The sequence below is a fragment of the Neolamprologus brichardi genome, chromosome 3 (genome assembly GCF_056152115.1).
Source record: "Neolamprologus brichardi isolate AB-2024 chromosome 3, ASM5615211v1, whole genome shotgun sequence".
NCBI classification, from domain to species: domain Eukaryota; kingdom Metazoa; phylum Chordata; class Actinopteri; order Cichliformes; family Cichlidae; genus Neolamprologus; species Neolamprologus brichardi.
In genome coordinates, this window is record NC_142106.1 from 49,255,367 (window position 1) to 49,278,761 (window position 23,395).

At 38.9% G+C, this 23,395-nt stretch overlaps 1 pseudogene; it reads right to left on the bottom strand.

Annotated features, from left to right (window-relative positions):
• Positions 1–4,982: 4,982 nt before the first annotated feature.
• LOC148105442 (beta-1,4 N-acetylgalactosaminyltransferase 2-like) lies at positions 4,983–22,809 on the bottom strand (annotated as a pseudogene).
• Positions 22,810–23,395: the final 586 nt, after the last annotated feature.

Here is a 23,395-nt window from a genome sequence, read left to right on the forward strand (position 1 = left end):
TAGTGCTTAGGCTGATTGCAAAGTGAACTAATTATCTAAAAAAGTTTTCACAAGTGAAAGTGTGCCAGACAGTTGGCAAAATAGTGTTAATGATAGCCATACATGTGTATAATTTTGCTAGGAGTGTGTTGGAAATTTGGTAATTGAGTGTAAGCAGTGAGTTGTGCCTACAGTTTTGCAAAGTGTGTGTTACAAAATTGCAAACTGAGTGCAAAGCAGTGTTTGTGCTTTTAGATTTGCAAACTCAGTGAGTGGTTTTGCTATAAGTATTAATAGTTTTAGGAATTGTGCTATAAGAATCACAGTTAGGGTTTAAGCATTCAGAAAAAACTGTAATAGTACTTGAAGTTAACTGACATAGCCTACCTTGTGCACAGAGAAAGCAAAAGCCAGATGTGTTTTTTATTCATACCATCAGTGTGCAGTTAGCGCATTGTGTGCTTAGTAGATGATGGCTTGTGTGTACTGTTTGATACGAAAACACCATTTTTACGAAGGTGTGAAGAGTTAATCTAGCTGTGTTCGCTTTTGCAAGAGAACTACAATGTTTTGATAATTGGGTGACAGGTTTTCTTATTTGTGTGTAGAGTTTTGCAAAAATAGCCAATAGTTACAAAAAATGTGCTTAAGCAATCAGAAAAAACTGTAAGCAATCAGAAAAAACTGTAAGCAATCAGAAAAAACTGTAAAAACCAGACAGCATTTCATCAGAGCAGGGTCGGAGCAGGGTTTGTTAATTGCAATACCCCAAAGAAACCACTAGATGTCACTAGCTGGAAGGCTGGTGATGTGTGTATATCATCGCCGTCTTCTGTTTTATCCAGTAGTGCTGCTACTGCATAAAACAACACTAATACTAATTTGCAGTGTTTTTTTTTTAATAAATAGAAATCATTGCAATGGTTTCAATTATTCAAAGTAGACTAAACAGATTTGAAAAAAAGTATTAGAATCAAACTGGAATAAAAAATAACAACACAGCACAACACAACTTGATTTCTATTTTCGTTTCACCTTTCTTTTCAACTTTTCAACAAATTAGTTGAAAACAGCATCCGCAATACAACAGGAATTCTGTAAAGTCACATAAAAATGTAAAAGCATAGTTTTGTGACTGAATTTTTGCCATCAACATGCATTGTACCATTTTGGGCGCTCTCTGTTAACACAACTTCACACTACTTGAAAGCTTTGTGCAAGGAAAGAGACAATAATAGAAAGGCAGAGCAAGCAATGGTGTGGCTAGCTAAGACAACCCTTCACTCCTTAAATATCAGTTTGAATATATGTTTTGATTTGTATAATTTTTCATACATTCAACTTTTTGTGCAGTTTACTTCTCACAGTTTATTTATCTTAAAAATATACAGGCGGTAGGATTATGAAACACACACACACACACACACACACACACACACACACTGACATGTCCTGTGTCATGGCCCAGCTTTTATAAGATTTTATTTTGTTATTTAAATATTCTATTTGATTTAATCTTGATATTGTTTTCTGTATTTTATCCCTCACTGTTTTTATTCTTTATCTTAGTTTCAAGTTGTTTCAGAGTTTAAAGACCCTTTGGGGGAACACTTTTTCTTCTTGGGCTATGTGTTTTTGTGACTAATCACAAATACACTTCAATACAGAAAACTGACTTTCTATTTCCAAAAATCTGGTTGGGAAAGTACAGATATTTTTTTTTAATGTAAAAAGAAAGGATGTCGATCCTGAAGCACTTATTGAAAGTACTGAGCTGCTCGTTTAAACTTCTCCTGACGTTCTCTGGTAGAGTTGGCCTTCAGATTGTGAATTTAGCATATTCTACTAAATAAAAGGTTTTTATTTAAGTTTCCTACAACTGTATCTTGAAAGAAAATAAGATTCTCTGCTAAGTGGAAGACATTGCATTCCATTGGCTCTATGATGTGACGGATCAATGTAATGGAAATAGTTTCCTTCTGTTGTTGCTGATGAATCACACAGAGGACCCACAACCGCATTTACAAATTCAGGTTGACAATGGGCAGAGCTCTTCAGTGAAATTGTTCTTTGCTTTTCTAACACAACTTATAAAGTTTTACAGCTGTGTACACCACCAATTAGAAAATAAAACCATAAAAAAATCCAATGTACAACCGGGGAATTTCCAGAGAAGACTTTAGCACTTACTGGATGATGTAGTGGTGTGTTTACGTAAGTAGCTGCCTCTGTTTAAAATGGCTACATAAATAACAAGTTTTTGATTAAATCAGAAGATCTTCATCTTTCCTAAATGTTGAGGTTTCACTTTCTAATTGCTTCTTTTATTGAGCATAAAAAGAGAGCAAAGAAGATGAGTGGTTTAGCAGACAGATCAGATAACAAAACTAAACATGTGGTTGAACATTTAAACAACAGGGCTCCTATCTGTGTGAAAAAGACCAGGATTTAGCTGGACTGCAGCCATAATAAAACTGACTTGTATTTATTACATGCTAGAGATAAAGAAGTTATTCAACCCTTGATAAGTACCTCCTTTATCAAAGAATACACTAAGCCGTCCTTTATGAAAGGACAGAAGATAATGTCAACGGACTATTGGACCTTCATTAATAAGATGAAGTGAAACTGATCGTGTAAGTGTTAATTATTAAGTTTCAGTAAAAGGACTAGATGTTACAGTATCAGGGGTTGTAACATCTAGTCCCGAATCTTTCATGGTCCTGGGCTTTGACCCAGTGTTTTAAGTTTGTTGTTATGTTTATTGTATTGTTTGGTCTTGTTCACTCTTTGGGGAATTATTGATTCTTATGTTACGTTTTCAGAGCCCTGATCCAAGTTGTTATTTCACAGAGTTTTGTCACCTCTGTGTGTTCTCACCAGCACCCCTATATGTAGTTAGTCATGTCTGGTTATGGATGTCAAGTCTCTGTCTTGTCTCCATGTCGCTCTTGTTCTCCCTCTGTCCCACACTCTCTGTGTTTAGTTCATCTGAGTCTCACTAGGTGATTCTCTCTTTCCTCTTTTTATGTGATATCCTCTTGTCCTGTGTGCATTATGTTCAGTTCTGCTTCCCCTGTCTCGTCAGTCAGACTTCAGCCGTGTTCCCCTCCTCTCTGCCCCGATTTCCCTTTTGTGTAAACATTGTCTCTGTCGTCTCCTGTCTGCTGTCGATCTCCATCATCCTTCCAGCTGTGTGTTCTGTCAGTTTAGTGTTTCCCAGTTTAATTTCCAAGTGCCTTCATGGTTTTGTTATGTCAATCTGTGACTCCTGCAATAAAGCTGCCTTTGAGTCCTGCCTTTTTTGGACCTATCCCGCCTCACCCCACACAGCTTTCATGACAGTTTCCTGTGTGTGAACCTTCATGAAAAGCTGAGAGAAACCAAATATATGAACTATAAACATCTTTTCTTGCTTGAAGATCATACACTCTAATATATATATTACATGAAAATATCATGAATTGTATTTACATTATCAAAGGGAACATAAAGTTTAATATAATTCAGTCTGAATGTGTTTTGTCCTAAATTTAAGCGATGCTGTAACATCAGCCAATCATTACTCAAGTCACAGAAAGTTTTAGTAAAGGTCCAGTGGAAAAGCAAAAATCTCAACCTCACAACAATGTTGACCTCAATAAAACACATTTATGGTGATGCTAACAGAAACTTGATTTCCCTTCGCTTTTAGCACAACTACCATATTAATCTGATTAAAGGCTATTATTAGAGTTTCTTTTGCTGAAGCAAGCGATTAGGAATTGCAATTATAGCACTGCAGGGAAGAATATTTCAGAAATTAAGGAAATCAAAAAATGATGACTTGAGCTCAATGGTGGGCTGAGAACACAAGTCCATAAGTTCTCTATGAGCCTATCAATCTATCATCTTGATGCATTCTCAATCATCTAGGAAAATAAATCTCCAAAAGTTGATTCTGTTCATCTGGACATAGCGTATGAAGAAGTCACTTGGATGAGTGATGTCTCACATGTAAAAACTGAAAAAGAAGAAAGAGAACACCATCACAAATTCAAAAGCCTTCTCTCTTTAAACCTGTCAGCCTATTGTGGATCATTAAAACAATGGATGCTTGTGTACCAACCATAACTTATTTCATTGTGTCAGTTACTACAGTTACTACAGCTGTGTACACAGTGTGAAATAGTTAGATGCTATTAGTTTTATTTATTAGATTTATTTACACTTTAAAAATTCTAACAGGATATGTTCTTAAAGCGTAAGAGAAGTTTGGAATCTCTAAAACTGTGAAATTTTCCAAGGACTTAGAGAGGTTTTTCTCAGAAGAGGTTACAATTATTTGAAGAATTATACAGATACATGAACTTCATTTAGAAATCTCACTGGCAGTATATTCAGTGCACATGAAAAGGGCTTCATTTTATTTCATTTTATCTCCACTGTAAGATTCCCCAAAGACACAGTATGAGGGTCTATAAGCTGGAACACATTCATAATGTGAAAATACATTTTGCATGGCTTTAATATTATTTAACTTTTTATGTTTTATGTAGTTTAATGTAAAGGTTACTGTACAAAAAACAGTTGAGATGCGCAGATTTTTCACTAAAAACTTATGAAAATTAATTATAGCCCCTAATTTTCTTCTGTAATGTTTTTACCTGTTGCTGAAAGTGACCAGTAACTTTATAACAATAACTTCTCAACAACTATAACTCACTATAACTATTACTTAATGAGTAACCAATAACTTGTTCTAGCATAAATGCTATGGTGACTTCCAAACTTCAAAGTCCTTATTTCATCAACAACATAACATTTATTGAATTTGGTTTTATTCGGAATATTTGGAAACATCCAATTTGAATTCTTCTTATTATAGCATACAGTATAGTAGAATGGATTATGAGAAACATTGACAATTACAGGCAAAGCAATATCTATGAAAACATTGCTCTGAGTAAAATAAAGTGCAGTATATAACTACAACCAGTTCACTGATGTTCTCTTAAGGTCTTCTATGCATATTTGATGCACTTAAGGTGGTTTTTGAAGAAATGAAGCTGCAATTTGAATTCTGAGTCATTCTTTCTAGGATTTCTGAACTTGCGATAACGAGCACTTCTGGCTACATGTTGATGGTCAATGGATACATCACCACAAGTGGCAACAAGTAAATAGCCCAGGCCATCCATAAAGAACTCTAGATTAAAAAAAAAACAAGTATTTTAAAATAAAACATTTTGTTATCATAGCTAAGCAAAACTGGAAGCCCCCCCCCTTCTTGTCGCTTTTAAACCAAACTGAAATCTGGACCTACCTGAATGTGCTATCCACTGTAGCTTAGGGTCAAAACCCACCCTCTGTACAGCATCTGTACGGGCCAGGAAGAAGTTGACCACTCCACTGGCCAAAAAGCATTGTGGAACTGAATGTAATTTCTTATTAGACTTCCTGTATAAGCAGCCACCTTCAGTTTCTTCTCCTTCTTCATAGATAAGAGAGAAATAAAACTGATTCTCTTTTACTGACCCACCAACCTAAAAAGAAGAGAAACCGAAAAGCAAGCTATAAATATTGTCATGAACAGAGATGGGCAGTAACATGTTTACTTTTTTTCAAGCAATGAGTAAAGTAAGGGATTACTATTGCAAAAAAAGTAATTAACACGTTATTGCGTTACTAAACTGTGATTTTGTTTGTGAGAGTGTCTCATGACAATGACGTAAGAGCGTGCATGTCCGTGGAAGCAACAGACGTGTGCAGATTAACAATGAACAATATGGAGTGCGGGAGAGAGTACGACCATGCAGCGTTTAAAGTGTGGAAGTACTGACATTACTTTGAGTTTGATTCTGTAAAAAGTGACAAAACCATTAGCGTCCGCTGTTACTCTGCGTGGGAAGAAAAGTTCTTTCTACAGAGAAAAATGTAACTTCAAATCTGAGCAAACACTGAGCACGCTGCCACAGGAATGTGACATTCACAGAGAAATCCCCGGACCACCCCACTGACATGACTGCTGTGACAACGGGCAAACCCTCAAACTCCTGCAAACAGGTTAAAATAGATTTAAGAGCGACAGGACTCAGTGCTGCTGAGTCTTTGATTTTATTTATTTTCTGCTGTGTTTTACTTGTATATTAAAGAGATTAGAGATGAAAGATTAAAATATGATGGATTGTGCAGAAAAAAGAGAATTGGGCTGAAAGGTCTATTGCTTTATATTCAGGTTGTGTATCACGCTTTTAAAAACTAACTAAGTAACTAATTACTTTTGAAAATAGTAATCAGTAAAGTAATGGGATTACTTTCTTGGAGTAGTAATTAGTAGTAACCAGTGTTGGTCAAGTTACTTGAAAAAAGTAATCAGTAATTAATTACTGATTACTTCTCCAAAAAAGTAATCCCGTTACTTTACTGATTACTTATTTTCAAAAGTAATTAATTACTTAGTTACTTAGTTACTTAGTTACTTTTTAAAAACATGATTTACAACCTGAATAGGTGATAAAGCATAGATCTTTCAGCCCAATTCTACTTTTTCTACATAATCCATCATACAAAATGTAATCAAATGGAAAAGTCTTTTTTTAAAACTTGTTTTGTTAGTTTTAATCTTTTAACTTTATGCATGAAGCAAAATTTTAATTATATGCACCATTCTTAAACACAGCAGAAAATAAATAAAGTCAAAGACTAGCGGTCCTTTTGCTCTATTTTCACCTGTAAAGCAGGAGTAGAGTAGGCGGAGGTTTATCCTGGTGCAGGTGTGCCGCAGCGGTCAGTGGAAGGATACCGCAGTTTCTCTGTGAGTTTCTCATTACGACATAGCTACTTGGTGCTTGCTTGGAAGTTTAGGGGGGGTTTTTTCCACTGTAAAAAGAAGTTTTCTTCCCAGGCACAGCGGACACTAATGTTTTTGTCACTTTTTACGGAATCAAACTCAAAATAAGGTCAGTACTTCCACGCTTTAAACGCTGCACGCTCATACTCTCTCCCGCACTCGATATATGATCCATTGTTGATCTGCACACAGCTGTTGTCACGAACATCACACTCGCTTACGTCACTGTCATGAGACATTCTCGCAAGAAAATCATGGTTTTAGTAACGCAGTAACGCAGCGTTCCTACGGAAAGTAACGGTAATCTAATTACCGTTTTTGCAATAGTAATCCCTTACTTTACTCGTTACTTGAAAAAAGTAATCGGATTACAGTAACGCGTTACAAGTAACGCGTTACTGCCCATCTCTGGTAGTAACTAATTACTATTTTCAAGTAACTTGGCCAACACTGGCCATGAACGCCGAACAGATAATTGTGACTTCTGTCGTATTATGATATTACTTTATGCCATGTTAGACCCCTAAGTAAAGATTGTGAATTATTATGTAGTTTTAGTTTGCATTATTCTCCTGAATTAGAAGAAGGTGATAACTATTACATTTGGTAAATTGATTTGCATTACATTAGACTGCTGATTTATTGTGAATGGATGATATTGTTTTATGATGCATTATACTGCTGAGTTATAAGAAAATATTGTTCACAGAAAGTCATCGCCTTATTTGTCTGATTAGAAGAGAACAGAGCATACTGCCCCATTTCATCAGGAGCAGATAAACAGGGAGCCAAGGTCGTAGCTTAGGCGCTGTGTGAGAAAGAATGTGAATGTTTAGGCTTTTATGATTAGGTGGGGGCCACTAGAGGCTATAAGAGTTTGATCAAGGCTCCACCATTTTGAGATCTGATGCTGTCTACTGTATGGTGTCCATCTCCCACGCGTGTGTTCATTAAATCATCGTTTGACTTGACCCGGCCGGACCAGTGTGGTTATTTTTGGTTTTCCTCTTGTATCCATCCCCAATATTTGAACCCGTGACAGTTTTGGAGGCTCGTCCTGTGGTATTGGGATGGAAGTTTTGGAGGTTTGGACGGTCCGAGGTGGTTGAACGGGCAGGCACGAGCCAGTGGTCTGACGTGAGTGGGCAAGCCGGCACATTTAAAGGTGAGGCACAACCTGTTGAATGTAAATCCAAACTGTGCCAAATTGGACTGTATAAATTAAAAGTCTACTCACTGAAATTACTGGTGAAGGCCTGTTTTGATTTTGATGAAAAATCTCATGAGTTTTGAAACTTGAAATAAGCTTATAAGTTACAATACTGAGTTAGAGGCTCAAGATAAAGGAAAATAATACTGAGTTAGAGGCTCAAGATAAAGGAAAATAATACTGAGTTAGAGGCTCAAGGTAAAGTAAAATAATACTGAGTTAGAGGCTCAGGTAGTTTGATAGGGAATTGGTCAGTTTGTGAGTTAGAGGCTCCATTGGTCTAAAGGATTGCATCTGTGTTGGCCATGTTGAGAGTTAGAGGCTCCATTGTCCATAACGTTGCATCTGCGTCAGTCATACTCTTGTTTTAGAGGGTTGACGGCGGTTTAAAAGTATTATAAATTTTGTGAGAACGGTGGTTAGAGGCCACTAAGAGGCGCATAGCCCGGAGGTTACGCTCCCTCCTGGCCGCGGACGCGCGACCTTGACCTGTCGGCGAACAGGGTTAGTTCAGTTGGCTTGACTGTGGGGTACAGGGCATCCTGGAACAAGCTAGGAGTTAGAGGCTCCTTATCTGCGCTTTTTTGGACACTTTAAATTGAGTTAGGGACTTTAGAGATGAGGCCAGATACAGTTAGAGGCTGATACTGGTTAATTGATTACAAAAAAGTTGGACTTTCTTCGGTTGGACCCGTTATCTTAAATTTGTCAAAATTGTGTAGGCGCTAAAACTTTCAGGCCTGAGAGTGATTGTAAATATAAGACGTCTTTGTAATATAATAGAAAGTTGAGTGTGAAACGAGGCTGTGTGTGACGACAGTGCACTGCAGCGCTGCGAGCTATTTTTAGATAGTATGTGAACATGCAAATGAGGTGGCTGCTGTGAAGCCCACAGAGGACTTCCTGTTTAGCGTGTTATTGAGTTTTATAAGTATGATTTGCAAACAATGATACATGCCTGTAATTAAAACGCTGATTTTGCTGATTATAATATTACAAATAAAGTTTTGAATGACTACGGTGAATGTTTGATGTTTGGCTGAGTTTTGATATGGGAGAGACGGCTTCGCAGCTGCTGGGGGTAAGTGACCGGAAACTTGCATGCCCATAAAAGGCAACTGCCTGACTGTGTGAACTATGCACCAAGAGAGAGAGTAAAATTTAGGTAGATGAACCAAATGGATGTTGTAAGAAAAATAGTAAATGAATGTTTTAGTCTCTTAATACAGGTGGATTTCTCTCAACCAGGAGACCTGAGTACAGCAGCAAAAGGATAGATTAACAAAATTGGGATGACACACAGGCCAAGCTCTGGCTCAAAATTTTACAGGTTGACCTATCACTTTGTCCCCACCCGAAAAAGAAGCTTAAAGGACATCTTCTCCTCCAGTTATCGGTTACCATCACTGGAAATTTTCAGGCAAGTTTTTCACTGAATTGTTTTTGGCACCATGTGTCCCTGAATCTCACAAGCAAGCTCTAATTCCTGGCTGAAGACATGGAATGTTATTTAAGGTGGGAAATCAAAATTTGGGAAACAAAATTAAAAACATACACAATTAGAGAAATGCCTTGTTTGAGAAAAAAGTTAAAATAACCCACCCACAAACGCACACACACGCAATGAAGAAACAGCTTACATTCATGAACACGTGAAGATTTTCCAGCAAGGTTAAAGCAGCAAAACTTAACATACACATGTTGTTAAATGATAAAGTTTATCCACTACTAACAAATAAACTCTCTGGGTTGCAGGACAACAACTTGACTTCAAAAAGACAGACACTGGTATGACCAACCAGTGATGAAACAACAAATTTAGTGGTTAAAAGAGTCAAATTGTGACATGTTTTCCTCTGATTGATTAATACAAGTGATTATTGAATGAAATAAAAATTCCTTTTTTGAATTATTAAACATGATCTTAAGAATTTTAACGTGTACCTGTGTTGTCCTGTCAACTTGGTGGGTTAGGAGTTGATTATATAGTGAGAAAAAACAAAAAAAAGGGGGGGAGAAGGCTGACACAGGGCCTGGCCCCTCTCTGAACAACACAGCCAAAACAACATCATTTTCCTGTTCGTCTGTTTTTGTTTTGTTTTTGTTTTTTCTCTTTATGCTTAATTACAGGCTGCTTTGTCGGCCCGGAAAGCCGAGGCTGACCTGGACTCCTGCTCTCCCCTCTACCATCTTTGCTCTCCCTTCTACCATCTTTGATGTGACCCTGACCAAATGCTACAGCAGCTGGACTCACAACAACAGCCTGAGAATGTCAACAGTGCTGCAGGAAAACGATCTCATGCAGCGGAGACGGAGAACGTTAAATCCAAGGCCCGTTTCACTACACGGGGGAGATTTCCAGACAGCTTCAGCTGACAGAGCTGTGACGAGATGCCTATTAAGCCCGGATGAAAAGTGAGGCCGAGCAAAAGAATGTTGACCTTAACAACTCTGCATTAAAACTGTGCAGGACAGTGACGGACCAACACGGAGGATCGGGCAGCAAAAAGGGCGTGCCAGAGACACGAGGAGTAACTGAGGTCAGAAGGCACCTCAGATTGGACAAAAGCAGCAGAAGAACATAAGCTGAAGGCACAGGTGTCGGGGCTCAGCCAGGAGCTGACCTCTGAGAAGAGCCGAACAGCAGAGCTGCAGAAGGCCGTGGAGCAAAGCAAGGAAAACATCAATAAACTTCAATCTGACGTGTACGGAAAAGACTCTGAGGTTTCTGCCCTCAGTGAGAGCTCAAGACATCAGAGCAGAAACTGAGCATGCCTCAGGAGGAGCTGGCTGCTAATCGAACCCATCAGTCAGGCTTGCAGTCCCAGATACAGGACTTAAAATCAGGCCGGAGCTTGCTGGAGCAGGAGGTTGTCAAACCTGACGAGAAGCTCCAACACAGGAGCAAACCCTGAAGAACCTACAGAAGCAAAAAGGGTCATGTTAAGGAGGAGCTGGACAAGGAGAAGATGCAGGACACTGGAGAAAAGGAATGCCTCAATTGGGGCCAGAACCAGTATGGAGAGAACTTTGGGCAGCAGCACCAATGGACCCAAACGGACTGAAAAGGGGGAGGCAGGACCCCAGAGCACGCTTCAGGCCATGGTTTACCCAGAACACCAGAACAGGAAAGTGATGAACACAAACACACACACAAACACACACATCTACATACACTGACTCAGAATCAAGAGAAACACACATATGAACACATATGCACTCGTTGATTGACTGAGAAATGACACACACACACGCACACAAATCGAAATGCTGATTCAATTCACTGAGAAGTGATCCACACACACATACACACATACACATGTTTGTGCAATGAAGAGTGATACACACACGCTGATGCAATGAAGAATGCTTTACTAACAAATGCTATGCTGATACGCAAAATGCTGCACACAAACCTCCAAATACAGAATTTGTTACAACAACAAGAAGTAATTGATTGTTAATTGGTTAAATGCATTTCATGTCACCCAGAGGGCATTTGTGTAGATTTAGGGGACAGGGTCTAAAGCAGTTTGGTTATGAAAACAATGTCTGTGAGTGATGTCTGTTTATGGCTCAAGGCCTCGACTGAATTGTTTACTGTGCTTCGCACAGCCTGATAAGGAGCAGTGGTACAGAGAAAATGATGAATTAACGGTGTGAGCCTTATTTCGGAGCGCCACATTTTTGTGATTGAGATTTAATTGAAGGAGGAACACACTGAAACATGAAAAAATAAATAAATTTAAAAAAAAGAAAGAAAAGGGGGCCAGCCCTTGGATTTACGTAAGCATCCCATGTGTATTTAACACAATTGCCTCAGGCTTTAAAGATCTGTACAAAATTCAACAGGAAATCATAGCTTCCCTGTATTTCCTATATTGTTGGCATGCTGGTGAGTGCTGTTGCTCCACAGTAAGAAGGTCCTGGGTGCAAGTCCACAGTCTGGCTAGTTTGCAGTGGTTTCTCTCTGGGTATTCTGGTTTCCTGCCACAGTGAAAAGTCATGAAGCTATTAGAGTTAGGTTAATTGATGATTCTAAATTATCCGTGAATGTAAGTGTAAATGGTTGTTTGTTTCTAGGTGATAGACTGGTGACCTGTTCGGGGTGCACCCTGCCTCGTAACCTATCACTTTAGAGTTATTTCCCAGCCCTCGTGCAATTAGGATAAAGATAGGAGGATGGTAGTTGTTGTAGACCCATTCAATTTTTATGGTAACCAGAATTTAGACTTTGTTGAACCGTAGGCAATATGAAGACAACATGTAGTATTTAAGGGACCAAGTAGAATTTGGATAAAAGTTATTGAATAGTGTTGAAATAAAATGACAGAATTGTGAAGGATTAAAATATTCCAGGAGCTTAACTTACTCCATCTGAACATGTCTTAATCGTGTAATATGAACTCAAAATGCACAGGTTTACTGAATATGAAAAGGTTGTGTTGATTTAACTCAGTTGTTTAAGTTTCTATCAAAGCGAAACATTTGTGTGTAACTAGTGTCCATTATTGAATCAAATAAGTCCAACATGTTTTTGTCAGTGCGAAAAGAAGTTACGGTACCTGTATTCCTACACAATATTGTCCCGGGACGGAGAAAAACTTTCTGGTGAAGTTTTGTTGATTTTGGGTTTTGCTTAAAACTAGGTTGATTTTATCAGTGAGGTTTGGATTGTTTTCTTTCTCTAAGAGAGAGAAAGATGGTTTTATGTTTGGACATGTTTCCAACGGGCCCCAGTATTTGTTATTATATGAGTATTTTATTGGTTACGTTTGTCTTTGCTTTTGTTACAGTGCACTGAAATAAGAACATCTGAGAGGAGTGATCCACCGGTGGTGATATTTTGGTATTTTGTGAGTTCCTGATTTAACAAATCAGCTCTTTAATCCAGGCCTGAGAGATTGAACTTTAAAGCGCTATAAAACATTCTTACTGAAAACAGTTGCAAAGTATTTTTCTCCATGATTATAATGGGCTCTGGAGAAATTCACTTATATGGGACATTGATCACATGAGAAGTCCTGAGCCTAAAAGGATTGCAGCGAGTCAATCCAGTCCAAAGAAACAAGGAACTGTTTTCCTTTAAAATGATGACGTCATCTTGCTGGTGATGGAGCCTCGAATAGGTTGCGTGTGAGACTCCATTATCAGCAATATCTGGTATGAATGTGTGTGAATGTATGCATGTGACTGGACTGTGATGGACTGACGACTAAAAGTTTAAACTGACTTGATACTGAGACAAAAACGGTACCGACTTTAGGATTAGTAAATGCCCACAAACAATTCACCCAGCCTGTAAAAGAAGGGTGGATGTTTTGTCTCGCTTTGTTTTGTTTTTGCAGGAGTAGAAGGAGGACAGAGACTAAAGGGGGAGGCTGTAGCTTCACATGAGTGTGAACTGCAGACTTAACCCTTTGGTTGCTAATTTTGAGTTACTGATGTTTCCATCAAGAAAATTGTGTTTTATTAGCTGTGTTTCGATTAATGCATCACATTATATTGTTGGGAATGTTAAATGCTAAAATGGAGAGAAGCTTTGATTTCACTCATGACTGAAAATGTTATTATTAACCATAGCAGGCCACTGTAAAAAAGCCAATTAATTTTGATAGAGAAAAAAGCAAAAAAAACCCTCTATTAATGTCTATGAATAACAGGGGAATGATAGACTTGTTACATTTAAAATAGAGATATGTAATGACAAACACTGGTCCACGTCATTTAGGTTCTCCATTGAAATAGTCAATAATTTAGAAAAGTAAGATAGAACCGACAGGGGCATGTGCTGAGATGTGGTGCTGCACAAGAACGAGAGCAAAATAAAGAAAAATTATTGTGTTTAGCTTTGATAAATTAAAATTAAAATGTACCATTACACTCAGAGGATCAATATGAAATTGAATATATGCTAATTTTGTATGAAGTACATGACTGATAACTGTTCTGTCCTGAGCTTTTGTTTTTACAGCGCCCACTTGACCACACCAACAGTTTCTCGCCACCAAAATTGGGGACTTGCAAAGAATAGGGAGGAATATCATCAGAAGTGGGAAAGGTAAGCCCCGATGGGGGTGATAACATTATTAATTTCACGTATGGTCAAATTCTTAAAACTTGACCCCAAACATGAAGAATTCTTCAAACATTTAGAGACAGAGTGGAGTTCTAGATAAACATAATGTAGCAAACCACATAAGGATGGACCATTGGAATTAATAAGATGGTGAAAAACACGCAGGAAAAATGTTGATCATGTTGATTATGTTTATTCCAGTGTGCAGGGATTGGCTAATCTGACCAGGAAATGTTATAAATGGATTGTCGGAACAGTCAGCGTTAAAGTCACCTTTGACAGTCCAGACTAAGATGGCGTTGGACATCTTCAGGGCGGAAAAGGGTTGGTGTGACCAAGGTGTGGTTTGGCTTGTTGTATGTATATTTCAAGATGATATGGCTCTGGATGGACCAGTTACCAGGGCATGGAAGGAGGACAGACTTATTAAAGGAAGAGAAGGAATTTTCTGGGATTGGAGATCCTGTGGGTGAATGGTTGACTAAAAGCATGCATAAAATAAAAGCTATTTTTTGTTATTGATTGGTAATAGATTGATAATTGGCCACATTCACAGCTGTATTGACTTGTAGTGGACGTAGTCTACTTCATGTTTAAGAACTCTAATTAACAGATTGAAAATAGTGACATTAAAGGAAGAATATGCAGCGCCACCCTGTCAAATGCCAGTGCCGGTGGGGCTCAGGGATGAATCAGGTGAGCTGGATTCATGGCTGAATTAAAACATAGAGGCCTCTGCTGTGGTCAGTAAGGGATAAAAAGGGTGTGTTTTACTGTTATTTTAGCATCAGCATTATTGTTACATCAGAATCATATAACAAGCATTGCATTGAACATTTATTGAAGCTATTGACATATTAATATTTGTATTACAGTGATTGTTATAACCCCATGTTAATCTTCTATCTACAGGTGTCAAAAGTAGTCAACAAGTTCATGTTGAAGTGAAGTTCATAATAATACAGGTTTTGTTTGTAGACGATTGTGAAGACGCAGGCTCTGGGCGGAGCCAGGAGTTGAACAGATCTAACATGACAATTAAATTGGTTTCATTCCCTAACACAGAATAACAAGACTGGAGCAACGACACTGGATAGGAGAAAGTCTGATACTTTCTAAGATATGAGGTCACTAACCTTTTCTTTTAATTTTCTAGCTTCATTGAATGGACACATGGTAGAATTAGAAATGGCTAATTTGTTTATGTCTTTTATTAGAAAGAGTGGTTTTAATCATTTTTATACATATCTTGCAAATGTGCTTATAATGAGTTGGCACTCGGTTTTTTGAAGGTCATAAGCTTCGTTCGGCGATAGTCCGGACTGATAAAGTGTAGGAAATGCCTTGAGTGCAGCAGGCTAAATGCAAACACGCTTAAACACACATACACTAAATTAGGATAAGTCCTTGGGACATTCTGAATATTCTAAACAAATTCTGAATCACCAAAAGATCAGTAGACAGCAACATTAGATTGTTAGAGCTGGGAAGAGAGGTGTTTTGGTTTTCTGTCTCTTACAGAGGAAGGAACAGACACCAGACGAGGTCACAGATATACGAGGATCCTTGGCAGCAGAGACAGACACGGTGACTGCGGAAACATCAACTGGGTTCAAGTGTCATGGCATTTTGGGCTCCAGCTAGTCACCTCAAAAGGATGGATCCCATAAACACAGCAATAACCATGAAGGGGTTAAAGGAAATCCAGGAACACCACACCAACAACGTTCGAGAGGCTGTTGGTCATAAGGGGGACACGTTCCTGTTCCTTTTTCTGGGAAACACAGCGGTGACCCCAGAATACACAGATCATTGTTTGAAATCGGGGCAGAATAATCCCCTGATCTGTGCAACGACTGAAGGGTTGTCTAACCCCTGATGTTGAAGAAAGAAGAGCAGAGGATCACCCGACTGGAAGACACTGGTGCCTACAGCAATAAAATAAAGGTTAAAAGCTCCTCGGACAGAGGTTCTAGTCTGAGTACGTTTGGAGGGTATAAGGTAGCACCGAAATAAAGCTGTGGGAGAACTGGGGAGTGATGGGAGTATCATCTGTACCTACTGTTGTTGTTGTAATAAAAGTTTTTCTTGCATCTGAACTGCGCAAACACAGAGGTCATCTCACATATGGTTCACCCAACAGGGGGACAAAGGGCCTAAGGAGTAAGGAGAAATGAACCCGGCAACACTGGATTGCAGGGTGTAAGTGAGCTCTTTAAGTCTAAAGAGCTCATCAGGGGGAATTGTCGGATTATGATATTACTTTATGCCATGTTAGACCCCTAAGTAAAGATTGTGAATTATTATGTAGTTTTAGTTTGCATTATTCTCCTGAATTAGAAGAAGGTGATAACTATTACATTTGGTAAATTGATTTGCATTACATTAGACTGCTGATTTATTGTGAATGGATGATATTGTTTTATGATGCATTATACTGCTGAGTTATAAGAAAATATTGTTCACAGAAAGTCATCGCCTTATTTGTCTGATTAGAAGAGAACAGAGCATACTGCCCCATTTCATCAGGAGCAGATAAACAGGGAGCCAAGGTCGTAGCTTAGGCGCTGTGTGAGAAAGAATGTGAATGTTTAGGCTTTTATGATTAGGTGGGGGCCACTAGAGGCTATAAGAGTTTGATCAAGGCTCCACCATTTTGAGATCTGATGCTGTCTGCGGTATGGTGTCCATCTCCCACGCGTGTGTTCATTAAATCATCGTTTGACTTGACCCGGCCGGACCAGTGTTGTTATTTTGGTCTTCCTCTTGTATCCATTCCCAATATTTGAATCCGTAACACTTCTTTTTCTGTTTGTTTTTTTTAAATCAAAACCAAGTCTTTATCGCAAACTAGTTTATGAGGTGGCTAACCTTTTGTACTGTAGTTGACTTAATAAAATGGTCTTCAGCTAAGCTTGGTCCTAACTGTGTCTAACTTTTGCTTGTTATTGGTTGTAACTCTGAATAACAAGAAAAAAAAAATCTGATTGGCCACTTTATTGGCTTGCTAAATTGCACTTTGATGCAGCTTAAAAAACAGTCCTTTATTCTAACTTGTTTTTCTTCTTGGAATAGTCAAATAATGCTGATCAGTTGGGTTGTAGTCCAACACAAACTCCAAGTTTAATGACAGCTTCAGTTTACAACTGATATTTGAAACACAACCTAAACCTCTCAACCACTTCCTCCTGCTCACTGTTTACAATATAATACATGTGACTGTGGCTTTTATGCTACATGCTGTACAAAAGGTTATTCCTGTTCCCGTAAAAGTGCAAGGTTTATGATCAGTCTTATCAAAAGGGAATGAGCCTTGGTGGTGATGGTGGAATGGGCGTATTAGGTCACACTTAGAATGCAAACATCTGATTTAGCTAAAGAAGAAAAAAAATCTGACAAAAACACAGAATTCTGCAGTTAATTTAGTGTAGCAGGAATCTAGATCACATTAGTGATGAAAATGATCAACAAATTGGGGGGGGGGGGGGGGGGGGGTGCTTACAACTGTTAACAGAAATGGATATATATACATATATATTATGTACATAGATCAGTTAGTGTTCTATTTAAAGAAGAAAACATAAATCAGATAACATGAGCTATTTCATTCTCACCACATCCAGTTCAGGGACCGCCTCCATCATCTCCACAAGCTTCTCTATCTTTGTCTTCTCTGTAAACAAAAAGTCATCATCCACCCACAGGAAGTACTTGGTGGTTACCTGGGAAACAGCCAGATTTCTGCCTGCAAACCAGCCCTGAGGATGAAAACATATTTTACAGTCTGTTTTAATGGTCCTTTACCCTCTGAGGTGTAAGTAGTCACTTGTGACATTCATTACTTCTAGACTGGACTATTGTAATTCAGTATTATCAGATTGTTCTGAAAGTTCCTAAAATCACTAATCCAAAACACTGGAGTCTAATCTTAAAAGCTGCAAACTTTTTCTTCTAAAAGCTTACACGTAGGGCTGGATGAAGGCACACTTGACTACCCTCAGACTACTGGATGATTTCATGCGATGCACTGAGCATTTCCTCTCCACTCTTCTTATATTTAGGGGATGAGTGATTTAAAGTCTAATTCTAGAAAAGAAAAAAGCATAAAATCCTATATTTTACTATTTTAATAAATCCTTCAATAATTATACTGCTCTGTCCAAGATGTCTGATAAAACTCAGTATGAATAAAAACCCCCACAAAAAACACAATCTTACGTTCTAAATGTCTATGCATACCTGTGCTGGAGGCATGATGTAATGTTTTCTCCGGTAATGTGCTCTGGTTCAAAGTTGTCATCTGCAACAATAACTTTTATGGTGCTATAGAATTTTCGGATACTGTCCAACAAGACCTTCAGCTGTTCGTACCGCAGGAAGGTCTTTGTGGCGATGGTAACTTGAGAGCTGATATCTGACAGACAGAAGCAAAAAAATGTTTCAAGAAAATAAGACAGATCATCTGCTACAGAGTAGAATGAGTTTTGTGCAAACTGTGCAAATTGAACAGCAAACTTTTCATTGCTGAAGCCGCTACACTGAAGTGCTGCAGCAAGGTCGTTGTTGCCTGTTGTTGTGGTAACCCCCGAACCAAATGGTGGACACCAGAGGTGAAGGGAGCCACCAGGCTGAAGTTGTGTCGGGCTTGGTTAGCCTGTGGGACTCCAGAGGCACCTGAAAGGCCAAGCGGAACGCAGCTTGAGCAGTGGGTGAAGCAAAAAACTTGAGTGTGAGAGCAGTTCAGAGCGGCCATGGAAAAAGACTTTCGGACTACCTTGAAGAGATTCTGGCAAACCTTCTGGCGACTCAGGAGGGGAAGGCAGTGCTCTACCTGCACTGTGTATAGTGCGGATGGAGCGCTGCTGACTTCGTTTGAGAACATTGTCGGGCAGTGGAAAGAATACTTCGGAAGGAATACTTCGAGGACCAGCTTAATCTCACTGGCACCGTGAAGGAAGCAGAGTCTAGGGACACATTATTTTTCGCATCTGGTTTCTAAGCACTCAGCCAAAGGAGTTATAGATTTAATAATCCACAAGGAACAAAAACAAATTGTGAAGGGGAATTTAACTTAGAATACTTAAAATTTTAAGTGGCAGCACGGTGGCACGGTGGTTAGCACTGTTGCCGCACAGCAAGAAGGTCCTGAGTTCAATTCCAACATCAGGCTGGGGTCTTTCTGTGTGGAGTTTGCATGTTCTCCCCGTGTTTGCGTGGGTTCCCTCCAGGTACTCCAGCTTCCTCCCACCGTCCAAAGACATGCAGCTTGTGGGGATAGGTTAATTGGATAATCCAAATTGTCACTAGGTGTGAATGTGCGAATGAATGTGAGTGTGAATGGTTGTCTGTCCCTGTGTGTTAGCCCTGTTAGCCCTGTCCAGGGTGTACCCTGCCTCTCGCTCTATGACAGCTGGGATAGGCTCCAGCGCCCCCCGCGACCCTGAAAAGGATAAGCGGAAGCGAATGGATGGATGGATACTTAATATTTTAACAACACACTATTCCCACTAACTAGTAGTAAGATACAAAATAAAACCAAAGAAATAATTGGGTTGGCATATACTGTGAAAGAACCTTCATAAAATTCATGGTTTTCCTGCATTTCTCTCTCTCTCTCTTTTAATACCCTTGTTTAAAAAGTAGATTCCTACCTGTCCCCATGTCATACAGGACTGGTACATGAGGCTGCTTGATGGCAATAGCGAACACAGCTTTATGGTTTTCAAACTGGAAAGTTACTAAAAAAAGAAAAAGAAAAAATACTTATTGTACACTAAAAAGAAGATTTGGGCTTAAAAGACAAGACTGAGTTCCCAGACAATGCAGACCAAGGTCTCCAGTGTTGATATGGTAGACTGTGCTAGTATAGGACACTTTGACCAGCACGTCATTGAGCAGCTCCAGGCTCCCGGACTTGATTATCAATTCTTTCTCACCAGAACCTGTGAATTACAATTTCACAACATTTCATTCCAGTGTCTTCTTTAGATTGAAGTTTGATTGTGAATGTCATAACATATCAAACCCATCATATCATGCAGTGACCCCTCCATGCCCTATTCATACTTTCAGGACATAAATGTTCTGCCATAGAATAAAGTTAATGACTCAGAACATATTTGTTCCTGATTTGCAGTGACCCATCCTTTTAAAGGATATATCAGACACAAATCAAGCCAACAAATTAACCTCCACAAAATAACAGATTTGTTTAGTACAGGAGTTCTAGCTTTTTTTGTCACCAATTTGTATATAAACTGATGAGAAGTGGAATCTCACCTTCGACTGTGACCTCTGCTGGTGGAATATCTGTGGTCAGGATCCCTTTAGAGACTTTTAAGACCACCTAGAATAGAAAAATCTGAATAAACTAAAAAGTACTCCAAGTATTCATACTTACACAGACATCTGTGACATCATTCATTTTAATCACAGTGACAGTAAATGCTGGATATAAATTTACATACAATCACAGAAAATTGTTTTCATTTTTAATTTACCTAATTTCTTGTGGTATTTGATTTAGATGTATTATCTTATATTTGAAAGCTGGCCCCAGACTACAACCACAAAACCAGACTCAGTGTCCTGGCCTGATGTTACTGCAGGGCTTTATGTATGCAGCTAGCAAAATGCTAAAGAGAGCTTAGGGGCCATCCACATGGGAAGCACATGACAACCAGAGACCAAAAAAAGTTATTACGGTAATGTAAATAAGTGACTTCAAGTGAGAATGAATGAAGAAAAGCACTGGTGGGGCAACTGGATAGGTCCTGAGTTAGACTTTATACATTAAAGTAATTATATTATTTGAGAAATAGCTTTGGTTTAATAATCATTTAGCAAATTATAAAATTCATATTACTAACACTCTGGCTTTAAATATCCAACTCATCTTCAGCAAAGTATCTAGGGCCTGACAATTTTGCTTACGGTGGGGTTTCTGTCTTCAACTCAAACTCAACACCAAAATGGCTTCATTTGCAAATGACAAAGAATTATTCCTACAACATAAAGAATGCAAATTCAACATCTTTGTTTCTTTAAATCTCTATGATAATAGTATTAAAATGAAAGTTACCAAGAGCTTCTAAGGTCATCACAATTACCATGAGGAAATGTAAAGTTTTACCAAGCAGAAATACTACAGTGGCAGCCTTGAAGTTCACTGTTTTTTTAAATGAAACATACAGACCTACCTTTGGAGAAATATTTGATACCCATCTTGCACCTCTACTATTCTAACAGAGTTTGTTGAGATTTGCCTATCAAGCTGAACTGTTTTATGACACTAACCTTGTAGCTGCTCCTTTTTCCTGCATGCAGCTGTAAACCTAAAATTAAAATGACCACACTGTGACAGCATCCCATGATGGAAAGAAATAGATATGTCAGTGGTTATATTGACCATATAACAAAGAAAATTTAAAAAGGCAAATGATCAAGGAAGTGACTGAACATGTGAAAACCGAGATCCACCTTCCTGTCTGTAACCATGGTAGCGCTACCCTGAAATTGTGTTTGATAATATATGACATGCTGCAGTGCCTTATTTGGCAGGATCTCTTTTATTACTCATTACCTATGTATTTCTTCATGTCTCACCTGGTATGACAGAGGAGGACAAGGGCTTTACTGTGTAACCTTGGATTGGATACTGCAGAGGAGAGTTGGGCAAAGCAAACAGCTTCTTGGACAGTACAGAAGTTGTCCTGTGGAAGAAATGAGGTGTATGCAACACAGATCATTTTAACTGATCAAGTATAATGACCACAAAGCAACAAATAAGTACTGTGAGGCCAAAGGTCAATCTAAGTAGTGGCATTATTGGATAAGCAATACATTTATCCATATGGGAAATAAAGCATGTAATCATGTTTTCAACAAACATGGAATCATTTCAGTGTGGCTAAAAAAATGAAAATAGTTAAACACCTCTTGAGTTTTGTTTTTTTTTAGCTTTTGAGATTTAGTAATATTAGATGTGGTTCCGCCCCAACTGCTGGTGCTTTGCCCTGCCCCTGTCCCGATCAACATTTCTCACTTTTTAAGAGCTGGTGTGACTAGACCTCTATTCTGTGTGTCAACGTCATACATTTCTGGGCCCTATACTACAACGTGAGATCAACATACCCAAGGTATCTTTCTATTGTTAGGATTAATGTACTTTAAGTAAATTTTCAAAATATTCGTCTTTAAATAATAGTAATAAATATTTAAGTGCAGTTTTTCATCCTAAAAGAAAATAAGGCAGAAACATAAAAGGTTATTTGAACAGCTTCACCTTTAAACTCTGAGCCAACATTATTCTGTACATTTGGCGTCGGTACCAGAGAAAATGCATCAACATGATCCACCCTGGAATCCTTGGAAGCGCTAAAAAAAGTGCACGTATACATGGCGTGCGATCTGGGAAGCACGCGCGAGTCAGAACTTGGATGCGGCAGGTCCTTGCCACTAGCGATCATGGCTGTTTAGAACTTTTTTCTGCCGCCAAACAGCGCTGCCTTCTTCCGGTTGACCCGATGTTATCGGAGCATGCTCACCCATTGCAGTTTTATTCGTCGCAATGCCAAAGGTATAGGAGGGGAAGTAATAAGCTGGACGTTATGTTCCTAACTGAGACATAGCTTTGCGCTGGTGAAGTGGCACCTTTGCTGGAACATTGCCCAGGTTGTCTGGGATGGGAGACGGGGTTGCCTCTATCATCAAAGACTGTTTTAAATGCAAATAGATTTTTTTTTCCTCATTTGACTCCCAGCTCCTGACTTTAAGCTGTCCTGTGGTTCTAACTATAGTTACCTTTTATCCACTTAAATATATTGGCCCTGTCTCAATATGCGTACTTGTGCATACTTGCGTTCTCATGTACTCGTGATATGGAGACCAAGTACTGTTCCAATTCAAAGTACGCATCAAGCCGAGAACGCGAAAAATTCCCGGATTTGTCCTTGCTCTGCCCATTTTATCGAGCATGCATCGGTGGTGACTTGTGTGGACTTGGTACAGCCAGTGGCGGTCCTAGCCTGTTTGGCGCCCTGGGCGAACACTCCCTCTGGCGCCCCCCCCCCCCGCCCCCCCCCCCCCCCCCCACACACACACACACAAAACATATTAAGGATTGTACATTAACATAAAACTGTTGTACACACACATATACACATATGACGAGAGAGAGAGTATGCATAGTATCCAAACAGCTACCAAACAGCCATCATACAATGAGAACAGGACAAATCAAAAACTGACAATGACTAATTAATATTAAAATCTGTAACATAATGTATTGTTTGGA